Genomic DNA, 14,712 nt, shown 5'->3' on the forward strand with positions numbered 1-14,712 from the left:
CTGAAATTTTGCTAAGGAGACATTAGGGTTCATTTATGATCAGGGGAGACACAGATCTAGTCTTGAGGAGTTTACAGAACTAAGCACACAGACTGAAAATAATTAGTATGAAAAATATCCTGTGTGTGAGTGTGTGTGTGTGTGTGTATGAAATTATGACATACAACAATAATTGGTCAACAAGATGAGGGAAATTTTTTGTGAGACATGAAGCAAGAATGCAAACTACTGAAGTGAAGTGGAGAATGCTGCTGATGGTAGAAATGATATTTTGAATGGGAAAAGCACAAGCAAAGGTCCTGAGACACAGACAAGATGCTTCTAGAAAAGATACAAAAAAAACCAAACCAGAGACCAAATACTATATCCAGCAAGCAAAGATATTTTGTTTTTATAACACAGTATTTTGATTTTTCTTCCTAGTAGCTATTAGACAATATTTAAATAGTGGAGGACAGAGGAGTATGGAATGCTGCAGTCCATGCAGTCACAAAGAGTCAGACATAACTTAGCGACTGAACAATATTTAAATGCCAGGAGACAACACAGAAAACTCTGCACATCTTTCAGATGGAAAATAAGAAGGGACAATATCCGAGCCACATCCCTGCACACACAGGTTAGCTGAATAGTATTATTCTCCTTTAAATGGTTATCCCTTCTCCCTCCTGCCATATCCCACATTCATTCATTTTATTAACTTCATTACAGGGACAACTACACTTGCAATCACTCCTCTAGAAAGATCTTTAGTAATCCTTTCACCATTTTGTCACCATTAGAGAACCCAGAACATGACACGATCTTAAAAACTATACTCAGAGTTGAGGGACAAATGTAGGCTCCTGTGACTGGATATAGAAGGTGAGAGGGAAAAATCACAGGAGAAGAGACTGAGGATTAGTGGGGCATGAGGCCACACTAAAGGATTTTTACTTCATCTTAGGGCAAGATCTTAAAAGCCATCAAAACAGATGAAGCTAGGGAATGAAGATCAGATTTCCAAAATAAGGATTCCAACCTACTGGAGGGGAGCGAGATATTACTTTTGGTGTACACTTCATAAAGTAATTCCCAACACATCATTTTTTTCTTTAGTTTTTAATAAAAAATATTGAGGTATCAGTTGGGATATTCCATCTCTAACCAAATGGAGGAACTGAGACTATGAGAACAGTGTCTTTCCCTCAACCACAGTGCTGATAGATTTCAAGAGTTAAACAAAAACTTTAAGACTTGACTACCGATGCCTTCTCCAGAACAGAAAGTGAGTAGGATGATAGCTCTTTTCATGGTCACTCTACATAGTAAAGAACCTGCCTGCCAATGCAGGAGACCTGGGTTCAATCCCTGCATCAGGAAGATCACCTGGAGAAGGAAATGGCAACCCACTCCAGTATTCTCACCCGGGAAATCCCATGGACAGTGGAGCCTGGTGGGCTACAGTCCATGGGGTTGCAAAGAGTTGGACATGACTTAGCATCTAAAACAACAACCATTTATTTAAGATAAGACACACAATTCTGTATCTGCCTAAGAATGACTAATAAGACCTAACAGAATCTTAGAAAACACTTGTTTATAGTTGAGTAGGAGGACAAGAAGACCTCACTTTGTCATCTGTTTCCTTTTGGTAAATATGTGCTGATCAATATTTAAACAGACATCTTTAAGAAAAACATGACAGTCTCTAGCACTGTGCTGTGTGCTGTGCTTGGTCACTCAGTCGTGTCCAACTCTTTGTGACCCCACAGACTGTAGCCCACTAGGCTCCTCTGTCCATGGGGGTTATCCAGGCGAGAATACTGGAGTGGGTTGCCAAGCCCTCCTCCAGGGAATCTTCTCAACCCAGGGATTGAACCCAGGTCTCCTGTATTGCAGGCAGATTCTTTACCATCTGAGTCACCAGGAAAGCCCAAGAATACTGGAGTGGGTAGCCTATCCTTTCTCCGGGGGATCTTCCCAACCCAGGAATTGAACCAGGGTCTCCTGCCTTGCAGGAGGATTCTTTACCAGCTGAGCTACCAGGGATGCCTGGTAAAATGCTGACTTGAAAATTAAATCTAAAGACCTACACACAGATTCCTGCATTGTCACATGTGACTCTGCACACCTTTTTAATATGGTCAAAAAAGAGGTCTTCTGCCATAAAAAAACTGCATTTTAAATAAAAATGTGGGAAAACAAAAAGTAAGTTACCACTAAACAAAAGGCAAAATAAACATTTGTTTTTATCTTTCCAGCAATGACAAAGACAAAAAAAAAAAAAAAAAAAAAAAACCACAAACCTTTGTATGTGTTTTAAAATATGATTCTTAAAAATATGGCAAGGATCTATTTGATCTCAGGATCAAATAGATGTTTTGATCTGCTGAAATCATGGACTTATGTTATCATATATTATAACATTTGAAAAATATATCCTGCTTTGAAAATAAATCATAACAATTGTATGGTACACCAGTTTACTAAACTAACTATGGTAGAAAAAGGAAAAGACTATACTATATACATAAAACTTGCAAATTACTTCCAAATCACTTCCAAACCATAGATAAGTCATGAGACAGACTTTGTTTTCTTGGGCCCCAAATTCACTGCAGATGATGATTACAGCCATGAAATTAAAAGATGTTTGCTCTTTGGAAGAAAAGCTATGATAAACCTATAGCATATTAAAAAGCAGAGACATTACTTTGCCGACAAAGGTTCATATAGTCAAAGCTATGATTTTTCCAGTAGTCATGTATGGATGTGAGAGTCAGACCATAAAGAAGGCTGAGTGCCAAAGAATAGATGCTTTTAAACTGTGGTGTTGAAGAAACTCTTTAGAGTCTGTTGGAGAGCAAGGAGATAAAACCAGTTAATCCTAAAGGAAATCAACTCTGAACATTCATTGGAAGGACTAATGCTGAAGCTGAAACTCCAATACTTTGGCCACTTGATGTGAAGAACTGACTCATTGGAAAAGACCCTGGGAAAGCTGGGAAAGGTTGAAGGCAGGAGGAGAAGGGGATGACAGAGGGCAAGATGGTTGGATGGCATCACAGGCTCAATGGACATGAGTTTGAGCAAGCTGTGGGAGATGGTAAAGGACAGGGATGCCTGGAGTGCTGCAGTTCATAGGGTTGCAAAGAGTCAGACATGACTGGGTGACTGAACAACAGAAGTATATTAACAAATGCTAACACTAAATTTCATACGGGGCCTATAATTATTACTATTTTGTGTGTCTATGTTCATCTTTTCTGTGCAGCTGGAGTAATATTTTTAAAACAATCAACAGAATTTGTTATTTTCCTGGTAAATCCTTTTCAATAAATACCTGTAGCTGTTAGAACAAGTCTGGGCACTCTATCATTGCCATAATAATCTGGTTCCAGTTTGTTTACAGCCTCTCTCTAAACACACACTCACATCCCCCTACAAACTGCTCTGGTCACAATGGATGCCTTTCTGTTCTTCATATGCATCTGGTCTTTTTCTGTCACCTGGAGTTTGCACTTGCTATTTCCTCAAACTGCATTGTTTTTGAAAGGTGTTCACAAGTCTGCATGCAAGCATGCTAAGCTGCTTCAGTCATGTCCAACTCTGTGTGACCCCATGGACAGCAGCCCATCAAGCTCCTCTGTCCATGGGATTCTCCAGGCAAGAATACTGGAGTGGGTTGCCATTTTCTCACAAGTCTAATTTGCTGTTATCTTTAATAACTCAGGATAAATGTCACTTCTAAGTTTCAGGAATGCAACTCAAAATGAATGACAATATGAATTCTCTAGGTCATCGTGTCAAACTTTGGCATGTTTGCTATGAGAAGCCATGCCTTTTCCCTGCCTTGCAACATGAAACAGCAAGGTGTAGTTTTTAACTTTGTTTTACATTGGAGTACAGTTGATTGACAATAGTGTTAGTTTCAAGTGTACAGCAAAGTGATTTAGTTATACATATATATGTTTCTATTCTTTTTCAAATTCTTTCCCCATTGAGGTTGTTATTACATAATGTTGAGCAGAGTTCTCTGTACCATACACAGGGTCCTTGTTGGTTACCCATCTTAAATACAGCAGTGTACATGTCAATCCAAAATCCCTAATTATCCTTTCCCCTCATTCCCATAAGTCAATCTAAACTCCCTAATTATCCCTTTCCCCTCATGAACCATAAGTTCATTCTCTAGGCTTGTGAGTCTGCTTTTGTTTTGTAAAAAGTTCATTAGATTCTTCACATAAGTGATCCCATAAGATATTTCACTGTCTCTGACTTGCTTCACTCTGTATGACAATCTCTAGATCCATCCATGCTGTTGCAAATGGCATTATGGCTTAATATCATCGAACAAACAACCCAATCAAAAAACTGACAAAGGACTTAAATAGACCTAAATTTCTCCAAAAGAAGGGAAGTGTAGTTTTGATGGCTGAGTTTTCCCACTTCACAGGTCAACCGGCTTCTAACCAGGTTTGAGCCATAGAAGGTAATGACAGAATTGAACAGCAAAGGAAAGAGATGGCACACATATTATTTCTGGACATGGATATGCCTGCTTGTGACTCCAGCACCTTCAGACATGCCTACAAGACTTCAACTTCCCTTGAGTTCTTCTTTGGTGTGTCCTTAGTCACACCTTATTTCTGTAACAAAGCCTACTTTCCTCTGTCTCTCCCCAAACCCAATTTATTAACTGTTAAAGCAGCCTCATTTTTAATTTGCTAAGTGTTTTAAATTCTCCACCTTTGAAGGAGGTGAGCTTGTGTCCCAAGAATCTTCTATTCTGAAATTTCTAATTAATAATACTTTCATCTTGTTAAGTGCGTGTATGGGTTTGCTCAGCCATATCCAACTCTTAGTGACGTTATGGACTGTAGCCTGCCAGGCTCCTATATCCATGGAATTTTTCAGGAAAGAATACTGGAGTGGGTTGCCATTTCCTCCTCCAGGGGATCTTCCCCAACCAGGGATCGAATCCACATCTCTTGTGTCTCCCACATTGGCAGGTGGATTGTTTATCATTGTGCCACTTGGGTTAAGGCAGAGAAGTAAATGCATTGCATTTTCCACTGATGGCTTTTCAAAATATTTGAAGACCACAGCTGTGTAGCCAGAGTGCTCTTTCCTTCCAGTTGAACTGGTTCATTTCCTAAAAGGAAGGTTCTTCACAGGTTACCTCTAAGAGCTTTTCCGGTATTAAGAATCATGTGGTTAGAGCATCTTTGGCTTTTGTTCAAAATTGTGATTAAGAACTAGCTAAAGGATGTCTTAATCCCTGTGGTTATCCTTAGGAAATAAAAACTTCCTTAGGAGCAAATTGTGCACATGTTAAAAAACAAAAAAAGAAAGACCTTATTCCTCTAATGACCTTTTTGGGATATGTCCAAGTCTGGTGCATTTTTCAGTCTTCCTCTATCAAGATTTAGATTTCAAATGTTGAGTCTTCGTTAATTTGTTTTGATTGTTTGCTCCATGTCCTGACCCTAATTGTCCACTGAGACATTCGTAATGCAGTTATGACCTTTAGATTAATTTGCAAACATTTCCTTATCTTCTAGATTCTTGGCATCTGTGATACTAGATGCCAATATATTGACAGATACTGTTGAATAAAATAAAGGCTTAATTTAAGAATTTAATTTAGTGGGAACAGTTAATATAAAAGCATAAAGTATGTTATAATTTTGTTATAGGAATATCGTTAACATGCAAAATAAGAAGGTGAAGAAGTCATTTGCTTTTGAAATTAATTTTGAGAGTGACAGGAGATACAGCTCAGTGTGGGCTGATGAGGGGAAACTGTCCTCCTTTTTCTTACTTTGCTTCTATATTTTGCTTTACTAAAATTACATTTGGTTTTCTGTCTTCTTTTGTTTCTTTGTTAAGGAAACTCACTGAGTGTCTTAAAATGGGTCCCGTCACCTCTGGAACATTTCCACCCTAGGCAACTCACCAGCTTAAATGTTACCAATATTCTGAAAGTTGGCATTTTAACACATTTCAAATATTCCACCCTTTATGTTATTTCATTAAGCTCCTCTTTGGTCATTTCAAGAGCAGAAATTGTCATCCCTGACTGCCTGTTCCCCCATCATTCACCTTTCTGGTAAAACTCTTTCTGTTTCTTCCATATTCCCACTTGCTATCTTGTCATTCCAATATTTCTTTTCAATGTGCATACTCAAAATTGGTATAGAAATCATGGGTTTGGCATTCTAAGAAATGCCTTTGATATTGCTGAACTTTCTGTTTATCAGTGTAAAAGTACTTTGCACACACATACACACTCACACACCTGCATTTAATTTAGAAACCAGTATTCATCACAAGGTTTCTAAATTTCCCTTATTTATTCCCCAGAGAGACTGGCAAACAGTTTAAACCTACTAGTCAAAAAAAGTGAGTTGGCTGTGAGACATGCTGGCCTTGGGATGAAACGCTGCAAGAACAACTAGTAATCATACCATTTCTTTCCTTTACACATTATGAACTTAGGGCTAGTCTCCTTTCTGTACTTTCTGATTGGTTGAGTGTAGTCAAGATGTCCAGTGAAAATCTAGGTAAATTACCTAATGTTTACTGAGCTTATTCTATGCAGAGATAAATAAGAAACGATTTAGTTTGACCTACCCTCCTCAACTCCCAGATAATATTTGGAACCCTTCATCAGTTTATCTTCCAAAGTACCTAAATTTTGAGAATGGGGCAAGCACAGCATTTTGCATATACATGGATTTTTTATAGGTGTGTAATCAAGTGAGTCTATATTTTCATACATTATCACTGTTCATTGTCAGGAAAGTAGATAGAGTGGAGGAAATCATCTCAGTGATGCTACTTTTGGTTCTGTGGGTCCTAACTAATTCTTGAAATCAGTGCAGAAAATGCTTGTCATAAATCTTGAAGGCATTCAGTGCAAACACTGTGTTACTGTAGATCTTTGAAGAGACAGAAGTGGCCCCACCCTGGGGAGAAAGCTGGTATAAGGTAGCAAAGACTAGGGACTTGTGTGCATTTTTTTGCAACTAAGGAAACTAATTCACCTCACCACCCTTTAGTGTCTTATGTGATATTATTTTCCCTTCCGCTCACCATAAATCTTTGCTTCTCTCATGACCTTTACTAGAAACTCAATTCAGGAGATTATAGGAGAATGTCCAGGAAGTCAACTATTTTTATTATAGCCAGAAATGGTGGCATTTAATGATATATTTTACAGACCACCCCAGCCCATTTATTTGGCTTGGCAACTTAAGAAACTGAGGCTCAACACCTAAAACACTCTTCCAATTTTATACTGCTTGCAAGTTGCATAGTGAGGGCCAAGAACTACTACAAGGGCCTAAGTTGACTTTGTCATCCCTTAGACAAAGGCTGGGTATAAAAATAAACATAACTTTTTGTTTTCAAAAATGTCAAAGTGAACTATTTCTACTGTATCTTTTTCTTTTAATAACACAATTCAGGGGTTTTTTTGTTTTTGTTTTTTTTTTTACCATGCCAGAGCAAGATATAATAAAGCAGGCTCTACTTCTATAGCAAAGCACAACAAAGAAGTGGATCATGAATATAAATGTTAACATCAAACATACCCACTGAAAAGTAATAACACTACAACAAGATAAGGCAATTTACATGAGTATTTCATAAAGATTTTTCTCCTGAGATTTTTACAGATCTCGCTTTCTCCTAAACCCTGACTTTTTTTTCTTTAATTTAAAGGAAACTGTAGTGATTAGTTACATCGCCATTGAGAACCAGATAAATATTTATGGAGAAAGAATGTCTATGTATATCTATATAGCAATAATGTGCAGGGAGAGCAACAGATATTCAGAACCGGAATCTCATCTCTGTAGGGTGCATCTATTGCATCAGGAACCTATTGTCATTCTTTTGTAATGTGGGCACATGAGCTGCATTAACATTTGACTCTGATTTGGAGCTTTTGTATTTCAAGGGGCTCAAAAAAATCCACCTGAATGCCGTCTGCTTTCATGAGCAAGAATACCTGTGGTCTCATTTGCTCAGACAGATAAAACCACAGAACATATACAGCCAGACTATAAAGAATCTGCCTGCAATGCAAGAGACCTGAGTTCTAGCCCTGGGTCAGGAAGATACCCTAGAGAAGGGAATGGATACCTACTCCAGTAATCTTGCCTAGAGAATTCCATGGAAGAGGAGCCTGGGGGGTTACAGTTCATAGGTCTCAAAAGTCAGACACAACTACTACACCCATAGTAAGATGTAGACCTGGATACACCAGTGTTGATCCCAAAAAGAATTCTCAGTTTCTTGTAAAACCCCTATGACAGAGTGCATCTTGTCCTCTTGCTCACTATTTAGGTGCTTTTATTTTAAATGAGTGTTAGTCATTCAGCCATGTCCAACTCTTTGTGACCCATTGGGCTGTAGCCCCCCAGACACCTCTGTCCATGGAATTCTCTAGGCAAAATTGCTGGAGTGGGTAACTATTCCCTTCTCCAGGGGATTTTCTCAACCCAGGGATCGAACACAAGTCTCCTGCATTGCAGGCAGATTCTTTACTGCCTGTGCCACTAGGGAAGCCCTGCTCACCATTTGCTGCTACACAATCACAGATGCTTTAAGTATCTACTTCCATGGCCAACTTGTCTCTTGATATCTTTTGACTTCACCCCACTACTGTCCTAGAAACTGTCCCATCCACTTGGAGCTAAGAAACAACTGGGAGATGAGGGATAATCTTATATGATGTTTCTACACATCTATTAGCAGTTTTTGTCTTCAATTATCTTTTCTATGCTATTTGCATAGCAGACAACTTTGGAAAATAAAGGTGCTACCAGAACAGAAGGGAGATTTGAATCCTAATACAATAAAGATGTCTCCCTCTAGGTCGAAAGTTGACAGATTTAGAAGCAAGCCCCTTTACAAGACTGGGACTTTCTAAAATTTTGATTTCTTTAGCTGTATACAAGTCCACTGTATCTACTACCCAAACCACTCCACGTGACCCCCACAGGACTTGTGGGAAAAGGGGACCTGATATAAACATGAAGCTCATGCAGCCAGCTGTGCTGTGAGTAATAAAGGTCTTTATCTCTGATCCAGGAGTCTGTGTCTTCTGCCAGCATCTATAAAACTGGTCGGATCATTTGCTAGCTTCCAAGTAGGGGAAATCACAGAATCAGCACGCAAATGTATCCCCATTGGTCACGAGCATTATCCAGGACATTGCCTGACTCCAAAAGGATTTTTTAATAAAGAACTAGTAAGAGTTGTTACATCTTCTCTGTCATATAACAGGAGAAGCAAAGGGTTTCTGGGTGGCCAGAGTCCTTTAGTATCTACCCTCCACCACACATCACACTCTCAGGTGCACTGTATATTGACATGCTGAGGTCTCTATTTTGGATTTAAAGCTGAACATTGACTCTTTTTGTCTCCCCTGACTTCAAATCTAGTGCACAAGAGCATATTCTTATCACAAGCAATGAAATCTACTACTACTGCAGTGGTGCAGAGAGGAGAAGAAATCTGAGTGGAAAGTGTACTGGAAGGAAGACCGTTTCTGGGCATCAGAAAATGAAGCAGATGTTTGACAGTCAGGTGTTTGAGGGAATTCTAGGCAGAGGAATCAGCGCAAGGCAAGTAAGTCCAAGAGGCTTGAAACCAAAAGATGAGATTTTCATGCATATCATAATTGAGAAATGAAGTTCTTCACAAAACCCTTGAAGGTAAGGATAGCAGAAGCCCCTCAGATCATAGTCAAAGGTTCTCAACTCTGTTTCATAGAATTCTGGGTTCTTTAAGAGGAAGGGAGGGTAGGAGGCTAGTTTCCAGAACATTTCCAAATTAATTTCAGTAGAAATGTTTCTGTTCCAGCTATAGTCAGGCCCCTTTGAGAAAACCGAGGTGCAAAGAGAGAGACTGATATCTTTCTGAAGACTGCATAGCCAGTAAGTGGCAGAGCAAGTTTTTGAACTGGCTGTTACAGATGGAATTGTGGCTTCATTCCCTCCCTAAATCTGTATGTTAAAGGTCTAACCCCCAATGGGACTAAAACACTGGGGCTTCCACATCTATAATCACAGCTTTTCTCAACAACAAACTGCCTTTCCTGATGATTGCCAAGATGTCTTCAAATATAAAGACATTGTAATCCATCAAAAAGTCACTGATGTCTGCATTTGTGTTTTGCAGGGAAAAGGATACAAGTAACCCATGGACCTTTTTTGCAGGTTATTTTCTTTATTTACTGCTGGTAATGAAATGATAAAAGTGCTCAAAGCACTTTTTAGTTGGTTATGAAGAGAAATCAATACTGCTTTGTGTTTCAAAAAGGAAAGGCATGCAAGGACGCTGAGGTATTAAACACAAGTGGATTGAATAGTTATTTGTGAGGGGTTGCTAACAATTGAATTACTATTTTAATGTCATAACATGGCAGCACTCAAGATTACCTTTCACATCTAATCATACCATTTACATGGAAGTGGGAAAATGCTTCTGAAGTGGCCAAATGCTATTCACTGAATGGATCACAATCATACTAGAAATTGCTCCAGAGGAAAAATAATCAAATTCCTTGCCAAGCCCTGGGGAAAGGTTACTGTCTCTTAATTTAAACACATACATACACATGCACACACACATGCACATAAAGCACTTTTTAAAAAAGGCATCATGGCAAAAAAAAAAAAATATATCATGGATTTGGGCACTGGTTCTTGGCTTCAGTTTTGACTTCAACACTTGAGTGTTACCTGTCTTTTGTCACTGGTAACACTGGAGTTATATTCATAAAAATCACATATAGAAGAACACTGTGCCCCCAATGTTTGTATGGATTTTTACGCCATTACATTTTACAAAACCCTTTGTATTAGGTGCTATTTTCATTGTCCTCATTTTACAGGTGAGAGTGTTGAGACAAAAAGAGTATTTATGTCTACAGTTGGGAGGTGGCAGAAGAAGAATTCAAGAACAAGTCTCATTCTATGAAAAGGCAAAATGCTGCTCTCATCAAGAATACCATGTACTTCAAAGAAACTTCATGAGACTCGGAATACATCTCTAGTGGGGCACCTGTCTCCTTGCCCAGGCCCTGGGCTACTTCTGTAGCCACATTCACTATTCCCAAGCCCCCCTCTCACTCTTCTAATTATATCAAATGTACATTCATAAAATATACTAGGCTTTTTTTTTTATGTCTTTTTGCCTTTGACTGTCTTAGAATGACTTTCTATTTGTTCAACTCTTCTGCTACACATAGCTCATGTGTTACACTCTCCAGGATTCCTTTGCAAACTCCTTCAAGGAGTCTGCTCTTTCTCCTTCATTTCCAATAACATTCTGTTGAATCTCTCCTCAGGGGATGTGCATTGTTATGTGATTACTCATTTGCCTTTTCTGCTCAAATGTAAACTGTTAGAAGGTTCTTTCTTTCAATATGCCTGGCATCTAAATACAAAAATGTCTGTATATTTTTACATGTATTCTTATATTTATGTTTGAATGTTTGTACATCAGCAAATATATGAAATTAAGATGCTCCAGAATTGCTGAGACTTAATAATAGTGAACACATATATACTGGGCACTTGCTGTCTGCCAGGTATTGTTGCAAGCATTTTGTGGATAATGACTCAAGTGATCCTCCCATAACCCAGTGGAGCTGGTACCACTAACAAGCCTATTTTCTAGATGAGGGCATTGAGGCACCAAAAAGTTCACATATTTTGGCCAAGTGGACACAGTTCTAAAGTGCAGAATCTGAACTTTACACTTAAAAATATGACTCCACATTCCACATTATCAATCACTGTTTTACTGAAAAACCAAGACCCAAATATGACAGAACAAGGTAGAGTTTCATGGTTCCTATGTGGCTAAAGTGCTATGTACATCAAACAGAAGTATTACAAAACTCTTGTCTACATAAAATAACCCCTTCTTTTTTCTTTAAAGACTGAGTATTTGTAGTTGTATCTAGCAACAGCCCTCTAGCATTGACCGCTACAAAAATAGTACTTTTAGAGTACTAATTTTAAGACGTTGACACTCATATCAAGTCTTTAAAAGTGCACATCCATCCAAAGTATGGCACTGAGAAACTTGCAAAACCACTTTCAGTCTCAGCTTTCACATCTTTGAAACAGGGATACCAGCAATGCCTACCCTAGACAGTGGGTGATTAAATGACAAAATAGATGCAATGGACTGAATCCAACACTAAGTACCAACTTCATTATCTCATTTAATTCTGTCTATAAATCCATAATGGGCAAGGGCTATTGTGATCCTCAATTTACAGATACAGAGAATAAGTAAAATGAGAGAGGAGGAATTTTCCCTTTAGCAGACCAGAAGTGCTACTTTATTTAGTCAAATTATATTGCATCCATATTTGCTCTGTCCCCAGAGTTTAGAACTTCTACTATAATGTAACATTTCTGACTGTACTGACTGGTGATTAGACAGATGCAATATACAGTCATACCCATGTTTGAAAAAGACCAGTGCCCCCAGATACGTAAGCCATTAATTTCTAAAAATAATAATTACATTCTTACTGGGCACCCACTATGTATACTAGCTATGTGCCAGGCATCAACCAAAATGCTTTATACTTAATGCTTAATACTTTTAAGTTCCACTTAATGCCCTATTTGGCAAATACTGCATATATACATAAAAAATATAGACACAGAAAGGTTGATCAACTAGCAGTGTCACACAGCTAGTAAGTGGTGGAAGCTTGGATTTAAACTTAGTCATGCAAACTTAGCCAAAATGTTTCCCTGCTTCTTCTCATACTCCATTATCTATGTCCCCAAATCTGAAGGAGCTGACTGTAGGCACATATTTCCCAATATCAATCACCTTCTGATTAACTTCAAGCTAAAAATTTTAAAGATGAATATCCTTTGTTGACTAATCAGTAACTCTTTATGATGCTTTATTCTGTGTGAAAAATTTTGTTTAAATAGTAATGTTGAGGTAAATAACCCACAGCACACACACACCCCCCCAAAAAAAAGTGAATTTGCAGAAATCTTTGTTTTTGACACTCACTGCATTTACACAGTATTTTTTAAGTAAGTATCTACGTGATAAACCTTTTTCCTTTTCCTCCCAATCTCTACAGAGGGAAGAAATACTTTAGATCAAGAAGAGATGTCTTTACTAGAAAAATTCAGGACTGTAAATGTCATTTGTTAAGTAAAAGAAGGAGAAAAAAAAGCCTAAAATATGTAGGATTAGTGAATACAGAAAGGAAGTAAGGTAAGGAGATGGAAGACCTTGAAAGTAGGATTTGAATTACTGTGTCTTCAGTCCAGCCTATTCTCAGACATTGTCAATATTATTTCAGTCCCCAATGTAGTTTCACCTAGAGCTAGACATCCTGGGGTGTGAAATCACGTGGGCCTTAGAAAGCATTACTACAAACAAAGTTACTGGAGGTGATGGAATTCCAGTTGAGCTATTTCAAATCCTAAAGATGCTGCTGTTAAAGTGCTGCACTCAATATGACAGCAAATTTGGAAAACTCGGCAGTGGCCACAGGACTGGGAAAGGACAGTTTTTATCCCAAGCCCAAAGAAGCGCAATGTCAAAGAATCTTCAAACTACTGTACAAATCTCTTTCACATGCAAGTAAGTTTATGGGTAAAATCCTTCAAGATAGGCTTCAGTAGTATAAGAAATGGGAACTTCCAGATGTACAACCAGTGATCAAATTGTCAACATTTGTTGCATCATGGAGAAGCAAGGGAATTTTAGGGAAAAAAATCTACTTCTGCTTCATTGACTGTGCTAAAGGCTTTGACTGGGTGAACCACAAAAAAAATGTGGAAAATTCTTGAGAGATGGGAATACCATACCACCTTACCAGTCTCCTGAGAAACCTGTATGCAGGTCAAGAAGCAACAGTTAGAACAGTACATAGATCAACAGACTGGTTCCAAATTGGGAAAGAAGTACAACAAGGCTATATGCTGTCACCCTGCTTATTTAACTTCTATGCAAAGTATATTATGTGAAATGTTGGGCAGTATGAATCACAAGCTGAAATCAGGGAGCTGATTGCAGGAAGAAATATCAACAACTTCATATAAGATGAATACCACTCTAATAGCAGAAGGTAAAGAGGAACTAAAGAGCCTCTTAATGAGGGTGAAAGAAAAGCGTGAAAAAGCCGGCTTATAAATCAACATTCAAAAAAGCAAGATCATGGCATCTGCTCCCATCACTTGATGACAAATAGAAAAGGAAAAACTGGAAGCAGTCACAGATTTATTTTCTTGGGCTCAAAAAATCACTGTTGATGGTGAGTGCAGCCATGCAATTAAAAGACACTTGCTCCTTGGAAGAGAAGCTATAACAAACATAGAAAGTATATTAAAAAACAGAGACATCACTTTGCTGCCTAAGATCCATATAGTCAAAGCTAAGGTCTTTCCAGTGGTCATGTACAGATGTGTTAGCTGGACCATAAAGAAAGCAGAGCGCCAAAGAATTGATGCTTTTGAACTGTGGTGCTGGAGAAGACTCTTGAGAGTCCCTTGGACAGCAAGAAGATCAAACCAGTCAATCCTAAAAGAAATCAACCTTGAATATTCATTGGAAGGACTGAAGCTGAAGCTGAAGCTCCAATACTATGGCCACCTGATGAAAAGAATCAACTCATTGGTAAAGACCCAGATGATGGGAAAGATTGAAGGCAGAAGGAGAAGG

General features: G+C 38.4%; 1 long non-coding RNA gene across 2 annotated transcripts; it reads left to right on the plus strand.

Annotated features, from left to right (window-relative positions):
• Positions 1-530: 530 nt before the first annotated feature.
• Positions 531-11,491, plus strand: LOC110139855 (uncharacterized). Of its 2 annotated transcripts, none has more exons than XR_011482365.1 (4): positions 531-619; positions 9,438-9,710; positions 9,859-10,340; positions 10,892-11,491. It is a non-coding gene; the product is annotated as an uncharacterized lncRNA (long non-coding RNA). The 2 variants fall into 2 exon arrangements; XR_002314605.2 differs by having other exon boundaries at positions 10,215-10,340; positions 10,892-11,482.
• The last annotated feature ends 3,221 nt before the right edge of the window (positions 11,492-14,712 follow it).

This window comes from Odocoileus virginianus, chromosome 20 (genome assembly GCF_023699985.2).
Source record: "Odocoileus virginianus isolate 20LAN1187 ecotype Illinois chromosome 20, Ovbor_1.2, whole genome shotgun sequence".
Classification (NCBI taxonomy): Eukaryota; Metazoa; Chordata; class Mammalia; order Artiodactyla; family Cervidae; genus Odocoileus; species Odocoileus virginianus.